Here is an 11,332-nt window from a genome sequence, read left to right as displayed (position 1 = left end):
TAGCAAATTAACTATCCACAACCCCTTCCTAGTCCCATTCCTCCTCATCCTCACCCCTAAAATTCAGCTCGCACCATCCCCACATCTGGTTCAAGGGCTCGCATTTCAGTCTGCATCCTATAGGGTCATTCCATCGTTAGCTCGTAACAATGACAAGTGAGCTCATCGTGGCCTACTGACCTACAAAAATTACAAAACAATTGTTGGGGTGTCTGTGTATATTTCTGTAGCAAATGAAAATTGTCTGTTGTGTATTTCCCTCCTATCTGACAAATCGTACACCATAAAGCGGGTGCCTCACTCAGCCCTACATGCGCCTTAGATCTCAATGGAATTGGCCATCCTCCTACTAAGTAGTTCACGAACACTAGACAATGATCCTTGTCATGACCCTAGCCTTTGCATTTTATGCACCATACTTCCTTGCATCCCTCGGGCCACAGTGCCCTATCCTACTTCAAGCTTTGCATTTCCAAACATAGATTCTGTAGTTGCATGTGGATTTTCTGAACTCCCAACCTAGGGTCCTGTATCAGGGTCTCATGTAATCTCATCGCCATCTCCAATGCTTCGGCCTGGGTAGAAAGTTTTTGTTGTGACAGTGTCGTCCTCAAGTGTGGTGTCAAAGATGATACAAACCATGCACGATGTTGTACATATATTAGCGTCATATTGGCCTCATGGATCGTACTCTTCAGCCTTTGGTATAGATCCCAGGGGTCTCACCCAGAAGCATTGCAATCTCTTTTAACCCGATGATTGACTGCGTCTTTGATTTTGGCCTGCTAAATTCTCTATTCAACACATTCTGAATCTCTGCTATCCCTGCATTTGGGTGGTCGTTAGAGTGCTTTATGTACCATGTTAATGTGCAATCATGCAGTGCACTCACCAATGTAGCCTTCTTAATATTGTTGTCTATGACACCTTGTGCTTCGTATACTGCTCTTGCCACGAACCAGAATTGGTCTGGATCCTCATTCCCTACTCCCCTGAATACTGGTAGTTTTATCACGCTCACCATACTGAGCCATGGAGGCAGTGGAGGTGGAGTGGGTGGAGATGGAGATGAAGGAGGTGAAGTGGTGGGTGGAGGTAACCATAGAATCCACTTCCTTATCAAACTGACTACACTTCTCAGAGAAACTTTCGTGAGCTTGTCCTCGCTCTCCCGTGAGGGTGAAATTAAGGGATTTTTTTATAATTCTTCACTACTTCCACTTCTGTAGATTCTTCCGCTCCGCGTAGTCCTAAACATTAATTTATTCGCATAACTCACTTTTCACATAACAACATCTTAATCCAGGTATTCAAATATTTAATATACTTATCTCACGGTCCCTTCAGAAAATGTTGCTCTGCCTCATTGTAATTGATGGCCGTGTCCACTGTGAACTCAGTAATAAATCCTCATATTATTCGGTCAAGCCAGTGGTCCACAGCTCGAGCTATCTTATCCTCTGAGGCTTCTAGTCTGCACACTAGCTCCGGAGTCCACACTATCAGTTGGTCAAGCCTACACCTTCCTTAGCTATCAGCTAACCTCGCGATCCACTCATACAGCTCAGATGGAAAAGATACAAAGAAAATCTCATGGATTTCTGTATACACGTAGTGATCCAACCACTTTTTCTTAAATACTTACGGAGTTCTATTTTCCTGTGTTGCGAACTCGTGAATCTTCTTGTCCAACCACTCTTGAATTTCCTTCTTTGTTGGGTTCCAGTGGCATGACATCAGACATCCCTTATGCAGATCCCAGTCCTAGCAATGGAACCATTTGGTGGCTTAGTGCGGCCTAACCCAGGTTCAAAAGTGATTTAGCCAAGAAAATCACGAAACTACCGGCCCTTTCGGCAATAGTCTGTGGGGCGCAGACTGAGGTCTCACCCAAGGTAGTATGGGAGGGTGTTGGAACCAGGTTTCTGCACCCTAGGGATGTCTTGATGAGGTTTTGGAGGTTCGCAATCTGAACCTGTGTGCTCGTGCTTCTCCACGCAGCTGTCTATCCCTCACAACCTGTGAAATTTCCTTCGCATAGTTCTATAAGGAGAGCACAGAAAGTCCTACCCTGATCTTTATACTTACTGTGCTTATTAGATTAATACTTGACTTAATTGTGTGGGCCCAATATTCTTATTAACCTTTCAACATTCAGATAAGTGCACACAACCATAAACAGTATAAATGCATAAAGGTAAATAGAAACACAGATACACAGTATTCCAAATCAAACTTATCTTTATTAATGCTCTTCTTCAATTACAATCCCAACTTCGCCCTGCGCACTCAGCTGCAGGGGTCTGTGCACTCAGCTGTGGACTCTACTAGGCCTCTGCGCACTCAGCTACAGAGCCTCTTCCTACTCCTACGACCCAAGACTCGGACTTACAGACTCAGAGTTACTTTTCATACATCAATGACCCATTCTTACTTAAATTCAAAAAACGTGCTTTACTCTTAGAGCCTTGCTCTATTTATACAATCCCATGGTCCATGGACCATGGGTAGATCGACACATCTTTACATAATTTTACAATTCTTAGGGCGGACAACCCTATGACTCATCCTAGACTTTCGCGCTCCGCGCCCCTACTTCGTGGAGTCTTACAATATAATTGAGCAAAACTCAAGCTTTAAGCCCCAAAACCTGTTGCAGGCAATCCCATGCCCAAAAAACTAAGAAACTGATACATAAGGACCAAGACAACATATCCCCACTCTTAAGGGTTGAATCAATGACTCTAGGAACTGTTCCATGAGGTGTTCTAACCCAACCCTAATGTCTAGGGAAGTTGAAAACGACTTCTACAATTAATTTTAACTCCAACCTCTCTCATAAATGAGGTCAAATTTACATCAAAAAAACTTATAAATACTAACCACCCACTATTTACATTTACTTTTACCCCTCACATTCATCTACTTCACTCTTTTCACTTTTACCAGAGTCAAACTAGGAATTACACAAAATTACACAATGAAACTTTTACAAAAATCTCATAAATTTCTAGGTGTATAATGAGCTGTTGGAGGCCATTTTTGAGTTCCTTTCTGAAGTCCAAATCCAGATCAGAAGCCTTTTCTAGAAATTTGGGAGAGTGTAGATGTCTTTAGAGTATTTTTTCACTCAAAATGACCAATTTTTGGCTGAGATATGGCATTCGCCCAAGGTGTCTCCATGTGTGCAACAAAATGGAAAGAGAGGGGCAAAAAGGTGATTTTTGGCCTCCTTTTTGCAAATTTCTCAAAAGCTGAGCCTCAGACCAAGAAAGTGGGCAAATGGGGTTTGATATGGGGTCATAAGCTTTCCAAAAATACTGATTTTACATCATTTGGAGCTTTGAGGAAGAAGCAAAACGTGAGATCGTTGTGCTACTAGACAAAAAATTGCCAAAAAATTGCAAGTCTACACCAAAACACAAAATTTTCTCCAAACCCTCCCAAAATTTGTTCATAGATGCCTCCTTAGCACACCTAGAACTTGCTAACACTCCCTTTCATACACTATTATTTACTCATTTCCATGTAACTGAAACTAGTTCTTCCTTGTGTTTCCCTAACACTACCTAACATACCTTGTCAATGCCTCCTTACCACACCCAGAACTTGCTAACACTCCCTATCACACACTCTTATTCCTTCATTACATGCAATTGAAACTAGTCCTCCCTTGTGTTTCCCTGGCACTCCCTAGCATGTGTTGGCGCCGCACCCTAGCACCTGACACCTCTTGGCATGCCTTAGCACTTGGTATGTCCTTGGAATGACTAGCATGCCGAAATTTCTAGCATGTGTTATCACTTCCTAGCATTCCTTGCACACCTTCGCACTCCCAAGTTGTCATGCCCTCATAGATAGCCTTAATTTTTTTTACTTTGGAGCCCAACCAAGTCATTGAAAAAATAGTGTTGTCCCTAGACAAAAGTCTCCCTTTGTCTAAAATTGCTTTCTCCATCCCCTTATCGTAATCGTAGGCTTACCTATTACAAGTCCTATATGAAATTATCCTAATACACTTTGTCCTTGGGACACCTGGAAGACACTCTTGTTTGTTTGTTTCCATGCACTTTGACCTAGTTCTCCTTATGATGCCCTCACACTCCCCAACACTCCTTGACATGCATTGACATTGCCTGGCATGTGTTATCATGCCTTTTCATTCCTTGGCATGCCCTAGCACTCCTTAGCTATCATGCCCTCATAACTACCCTTATTGGTTTTAAGACATGGGAACCAACCAAGTCCTACCTTGACTACAACATCTTGACCAAGTTATAGTTACTACAACTATACTAGCCCTTGTTCACCTAAGAATGGCCTATAACTCATCTTAGGCTACTCATGCCCAATATTAGCTCATCTCACTTAAGAAGTTACTAAGCAACATAGTTTACATCTTGACATGGCATAGCACCTGGCATGTCTAACAATCCCTTGGCACTATGTGGCACACATTGGCATTCCCTACTTGCCATGGCATGCTTTAGCACTCCCTATCATATCGTACCACTCCTTGACATGTCATGGCACTCTTTCATGCCTTGGAACTACCTAGCATATAACTTTGTCACTCACTCCTGAGCACACTTGGAATTCACTGACACTCCCAATCATACACTCTCATTCGTTAATTTCCATGCATTTTGAACTAGTTTTGCTTTATGTTTATGTCACACTCCCTAACACTCCCTGACACACATTGGCACACCCTTACACTCATTGGCACACCTTCACACGCATTGGCATACCATGGCAGGTCGCCCTAACGCTCTAGAATTTCTTTGCACCACCTAACATAACTTGTCGTCCCCTCCTTAGCACACCTAGAACTTGCTGACACTCCTTGTCACACACTCTTAGTTATTCATTTCCATGCATTGGAAACTAGTGCTCCCTTATGTTTCCCTGGCACTCCATAACAGTCTGCGGCATGCATTGGTACACCCTAGCACCTAACACATCTTGGCATGTTTCCCTGGATTCTAATATGTCTTAACACTGCCTAACATACCTTATCACTCCCTCCTTAGCACACCTGGCACTCACTAACACTTCCTGTCACAAAATCCTAATCGTTCATTTGCATGCATTATTTTCACCTATTGCTCCCTTGTGTTCCCCTAGCACTCCTTAACACTTCCTAGCACATGTTTTTGATGGAAAAAACACTATATATAGGGCAGCTCATCCTCCATTTGTGGACAAGTAAATTTGGTTAAGTAAGTCTGTAATAAGAAGTGTGAAGATAACCAACTAAGAGAAGGAAACAAAGAGAGAAGATTTTGGTGTTGTTTATGGGTCTGTTTTAGGGCTAATAGATCCACATGTGCAAAGGAAGGAATAACTATATACTACATAAAAGGTCAAAGGTCTTGTTGTTGCCTAAGAAGTCAAATCAAGGAAGAAGATAAGCAAGGTTACATGCCGAATTATAATAAGAGTTCATACCATCCAAGCGAAGAAGATCAAGGTTCAAAAGGTTGGTCGACCACACATTCTAGGGTTTATGCAAGAGGGCCAAGAACTACAGATCTGATCCATGGAACTAGAATTTCAAGGATAGTCGAGTTATTGAGGGAAGAAGCCTGATCATCGTTGACTCAAGGAAAAATAAGGAAGTTGAATCAAGGAGGCTTGTGACTTGGTCTTGGAGAGGTCATTGAGTCAAGGGTCTAGGCCATCATCTTGGTATTTGTCAACTGAAGTCTATATAAGAAGAAGATCTCATTTGGGTTTTACTCTCATGTTGGAGAGGTTTTGGCCCTGGTTGATCGCATATTCTATGTGTCTCTTGTCTCCTCATTGTTTATGCATTGGTAGATGTTTGATGAAGAATATTGTTTTGAGCATTGTTTGTTATTGTTAATTAGTCTTGAATGTATTTGAGTATGAAAAATTGGTTGGGTCTGTAAACTATGTGTAGAGCAGTGTTTGATTGATGCATGCTTCCTACAATAAAATGTGTCTCTTACTTAAACAAATAATTTAGTGGAAACATGGGTATTTGGAAAATTATTTTGGAATTTATGCACCTTACAAGTACATCAACTCATATAATGCATAAATATAATGGAAAGTTGTAACATGTTGCATCATAGAAAGGATGTTGATAAAATATGTTAGCTTAAATGTACATGATAGTTTGGAAAGGTGGGGAATAACTCTTATTAGTCATAGGTAGCCTAATCAATTCCTTTTTTAATATTTGATGTCCATGATGATTTTGAAAGTTGGTGGGTAGCAATTCTTACTCATGTCATAGATAGCCTAACGAGTACTTTTCTCTCTCTAGAATGATACTAGATACAAAAAAAAATTGTATTGTGTCATTCTTCAATTTTTGTTATAATATATCATGTTATAAAAACTTTAAAATAAGCTTCTCACTTTGGTTCTTGTATTTCTGGTAAAATCTGAACCCAGCGTCTGAAAGTAGTGTTATTCTGGAGGATACCAACAATATTTTTCACTCCATAAAGGTTTTAACCTATCTTTAGTCTTTGATGAGTTTTTTTGGATGATTGTACTTTAAAAATAAAGATGCATCTGTAGTTTTCTCACTTGCTAATTTAGAATCAATGAAAAAAATCAAAATAATTACTTACATTTATTTGTAGAGTTTACCTGAAATTGATGGAACATGGTGATTACATCAGATGAGTGTGAAATTGAATTTTGAACTTTTATTAATGTCCTCAATGCTTGGAAAATATAATGGAATGAGATGATAAGTTAACATGTAAGGTATTTAGTGAGACATGCTTCTCTTCTAAGAAAAGTATATCTAAACCAAGTGTAATACCAGGGAGAGAGAGGATTATGTAGTGTGCAAAGCTTAGTTGTGTGGGTTTGGGGCTAAGGCATAGTTGCTCCATTTAACTGAAGTAAAATGAGAGGAAATGAGGCAATGCATACTTTGTAAATCTTAGCCATGAGGATTTGGGGTTCAAGGCTTAGTCACTTCAAAATTCAAATAAAATGAGATCAAATGAGACAAGGACTTGCAAATTATTAGTTATATGTAATGACATTAAAGTGAGTAAACACAAAGTATCAAAATTCGAAGTAGAATCAACCCTTGTGTATGCAAATTCAGTCAAGCATTTTTTTATAGCTGAATCCCCCCTTAAATATACATTTGATTAATGAAAAAGCTTAGAAAACCACATCTATGTAATCGAGGTATCCCCCTTAGATGCACAAACCTTTTCCCTTGGCTTCCCATTGACTTTGAGGTTGTGTTCCCCTACACTCTTATATACTTACTAGGGATACTACACTCCAACATGACAGATTCTAAGATATATTGTAATAGGGGGGATGAGGGTTTCGGAAATTCTTGTTGCAAGAGGAAAGTCTTGCCATTTTTAGTTCAACAATATGGAAGCAAAATGCTCATGTAGAAGGATTTATGGTGCTTTTTCAATTGTGGGAAATAGAAATGCCATACATTATGGAGCTCCATGGTACAATATTACCGATTCATGGAGAAAGATCAATGGCTCCTTGGGTGGAACTATACCAATGTGTGGGTGGGGCCAGGTTCATGAGATTCATTTTTTACTACGATATCTCATTTGATTAAATAACATGGAAACCCATAATATTATTATTAGATAATTAAACATTAATAAAAAATATTTATAGTTTTTTTGTTTAATTATATAAAATCCAAATTTGAATTTGTTTAAAATTACAACTTACAACATGGTTAATTATTTTGTAGTTTTGAAAAATAAAAATTATAATTTCTTGAAATGAGTATGCAATAAGATAAACAAAATATACATTCCATACATTTTGATATATTCATAAAATATAATGTTTTAAAAATTTATAAAAAAATAAATAATTATAATTAAAAAAATTAACGATCATCCAAATTAAAAATTTAATTTCTATCACGTTTTCTTTCCCGCCTTAGTGTATTCCAATGAATATTGAGTAGTTGAAAAAAAAAGACCATTTTTCTATGTTTTATTCCCCACTTTAGTGTATTTGAATGAATGTCGACTAGTTGAAAAAAGAGGAAAGACCATTATGTCGCGTTTTCTTCCCCACCTTAGTGTATTCGAATGAATATTGAGTAGTTGAAAAAAAATGAAGGACCAGAACAAGTTTTCTTCCTTGCCTTAATGTATTCGAATGAATGTTGAGTAGTTGAAAAAAAGGGAAAGACCATGGGCACAGTACAATCTGATCTGTGGCTATATGGAAATAGCTACAGGTCGTTGGATCAATTTTTAGGGTTTCTAGATCGATGGCCATTCTTAGAATTGATTTGCAAATTTGTTTTATATTTATATGGAAATGTACAAGTCGTTGGATCAATTTTTAGGGTCTCTAGATGGATGGCCATTCTTAAAATTGATTTGCAAATTTGTTTTATATTTTCACATGAAATGTTGCAGTAATTTTCTCGGAGTTATTGTTTCATGGTTGAATTTGGATGCGTTGAGAAATAAGATTGAGGAGGATCTCTTCAATGGCTTATTATTTCATGGTTGAATTTGGATGCTTTGAGAAATAATATTGAGGAGGATCTCTTCAATGGCTTGCTCACAAAACATGGATCTACTTTCGCTGGGCAAATTTAGACCACAATGGAAGGATCAGAAGCCTTGGTCTTCTTTCAAGAGCCCAAGAAAATACTTGCATAGGTACCCTTTCTCTCCTTTAATTCCTTCCTCGATTTCAATTGCTTCAAACAATCTACCAACTTTTTCACCTGAAATTAGGTTATTTGGGTTTTGTTTTTTAAGAATTTAGCTTCAAATGAACTAGCCCCACAATTACTATATTGGCAATGAAATTTATATTAAATATACATTGAACTCTTATAGTAGTTTGGTAGTATACCACACTAGAAATTACAAAAATAGTAGTTTGGTAGTATACCACACCAAGAAAACAACGAAAAAAACAACAACGTAGACTTCTCAGGGTAACTCCCTGCCCTCCCTCATTTCAATGCAACATGAAAAGATTTTCTTGCTCTCTTTCCATTTCATGACAGTTCTTAATCAGAAATCTCAATTTCAAGCTCTGTTACCAGAAACGGAATGAAAGTCTTTGTTTATGAAAAAAACCGTATAAAAAATGGAATGGTATGGAAAATTGTTTTATATGGTAGTTTTTGTTTTTTAATACAAGAAACTAGGTTTTCCAAAAATGGTTCGTTTCTCGAAACTATTTTATGGAAAACGTTAATTTGGTTCATTTGCAATATGGATCTCTTCCCGATTGGACATCGACATGAATCATAAAAAACATTGTTTTTTGGATAGTTTGAATGCATTTTCATAGTCTCTCGTTAGAAGTCAACCATATATAGCTTAGGTGCTAACATAATAGGTTTGTTGTAAATAGGTTGGGTGTTCTCCGTAGTGACAACACCTTGCAATAATGCTTAATATATCTTAAACAATGTTGACTATTTAGGGATTTTATTAGTTAAAGTTATGTTAATTTTTTTAATGGTAGTCAGTGATGTGTAGCAGTGTATGGTTAAGTTTTTACAAATTTTTTTTGTTATTTTTATGTTGCTTTTATTTAAAAGTGGATTTAGTGATTGTATCTAATATTTAAAATGTGTATTTTTATATAAAATTATAAATTTAAATGTATAAGGTTTTTTTATATATATTTTTATAAATTAGTAATCTATATAGATATTTTATATATATTTTTATAAATTAGTAGTTAATTAATTATTTTATATAAACATTGAGACACAATATTTTTTTTTTTTTCCATTCGTCTGGTTTATAACCTCTCAAATGATTGGAAAAGGATTTTGATAAAACCATCCTATAGAAACTTTTATCAACTATTAGACTATCTATAATATTAAATATCATCAACCAAAGACATTAATTTAATATATATAAAATAATAATTATCTATTATCCATCCCATTAATAGTTTTATCCCATAGATACCTTTTTCACCAGTGATAAGAGAGATTAAGAGAGATTATGTTGGTATTGTCTTAGCAATTCTCTACACGTTAATTTCTTCCATTTTCTCTCTTAATATCTATGCAAATGTGTTGTCTATCAATCGCTATTGTGCGCCCGTGACCTAGCCTACGCCTCTGCCATTTATGCTGCCTCCTGCAGTAGCCCTGCCTGGCAGCCTGCTGCTGTCGAGCTGCCTCCCTTCCCTCTAGCTTCTCTTTAGTTGGCTCCCTTTGTTGATCTCTGCTTCTAGCTTCGAGCTTGGCAGCCTTCTGTTGTTGGGCTTTCCTCTGGCCAATGCCTTTCCAAATGGGGGATGGTTCCCCTTCTTTGAATGAAGAACCCAACCATGAAGCAACCTTTGCCTCCTTAATAGCAGATCAGGAAGCTCCAAAAACCAGGCCAGTAGTAAGAAAATTTGTCAATAGACTAGATGACATTCTTGAGATATCTTTACCTCCAACTCTACCTCGAAAAGTAGCCATTTCTCTGGCCGAACAAGGACTGGTCGGGCAGTTCACAAGATTGTGGCCCTCCCCTAGAGTAGTCCAAAAATGGGTGGAGAGAAACTGGAGTGCCAACATACAAGGGAAAATCACAATCAGGTTCTGTGGAAGCGGATACTTCACGTTTTTACTCAAATCTAAAGAAGAAAGGAACCTTATTTTGAAGAATGGTCCATACTTCATGGATTCGAGAGGCCTATATTTGAATAGTTGGTCTCCAGACTTCGATCTAAAGATGGACATCCCAAACACAGTTCTGGTCTGGGTTAGGTTGTTGCATCTCCATCTTCATTGTTCGGGGGATGAATCAGTCAAAGTGATAGGGAACGTGGTGGGAAAGTATATTGATAGATGCGAACCAAAAGACAACGTGCACCCTTGCGCCAAGATCTGCATGGAAGTAGATCTGGAAAAAGGGCTGCCGAAGGCAATCAAACTCAAGGTGGACCAGTGGATGCACATCCAACAACTAGACTATGAGAAAATCCCCTTCAAATGCAAGGTATGTCATGAGTATGGTCATTTTTCAAATAGGTGTAGCAAACATAAGGATGTGGAGACGGTTGAGACTACTGAAACTCATGAAAACAACTGGGAAAAAGTGAAAAGAAAGAAAACTAGCAATAAAAAAACATCTCAGAACCCTCCTCAGGCACAAGGACATACTGCTACTTCCTCTAAACCCCTCTCCATCCATGCTCCTCTGGTTGAACTGTCCTCCAATCCCTTTGAACTCCTCGAGGAGGATCCCCTTCTCCTCGTTCCCTCTCGAGCCCATTGTTATGGCCAGTGCTTCCTCCCCACCCCCAGCTTCTCACCTCCACCACCCTCCGTTGATAGAATCCTTACGAGAAACAAAGTCAA

Source organism: Pinus tabuliformis, chromosome Q (genome assembly GCF_031772625.1).
Source record: "Pinus tabuliformis cultivar Carrire ecotype Pingquan chromosome Q, CPIR1, whole genome shotgun sequence".
Lineage (NCBI taxonomy): Eukaryota > Viridiplantae > Streptophyta > Pinopsida > Pinales > Pinaceae > Pinus > Pinus tabuliformis.
This window is presented reverse-complemented; position numbering follows the sequence as displayed.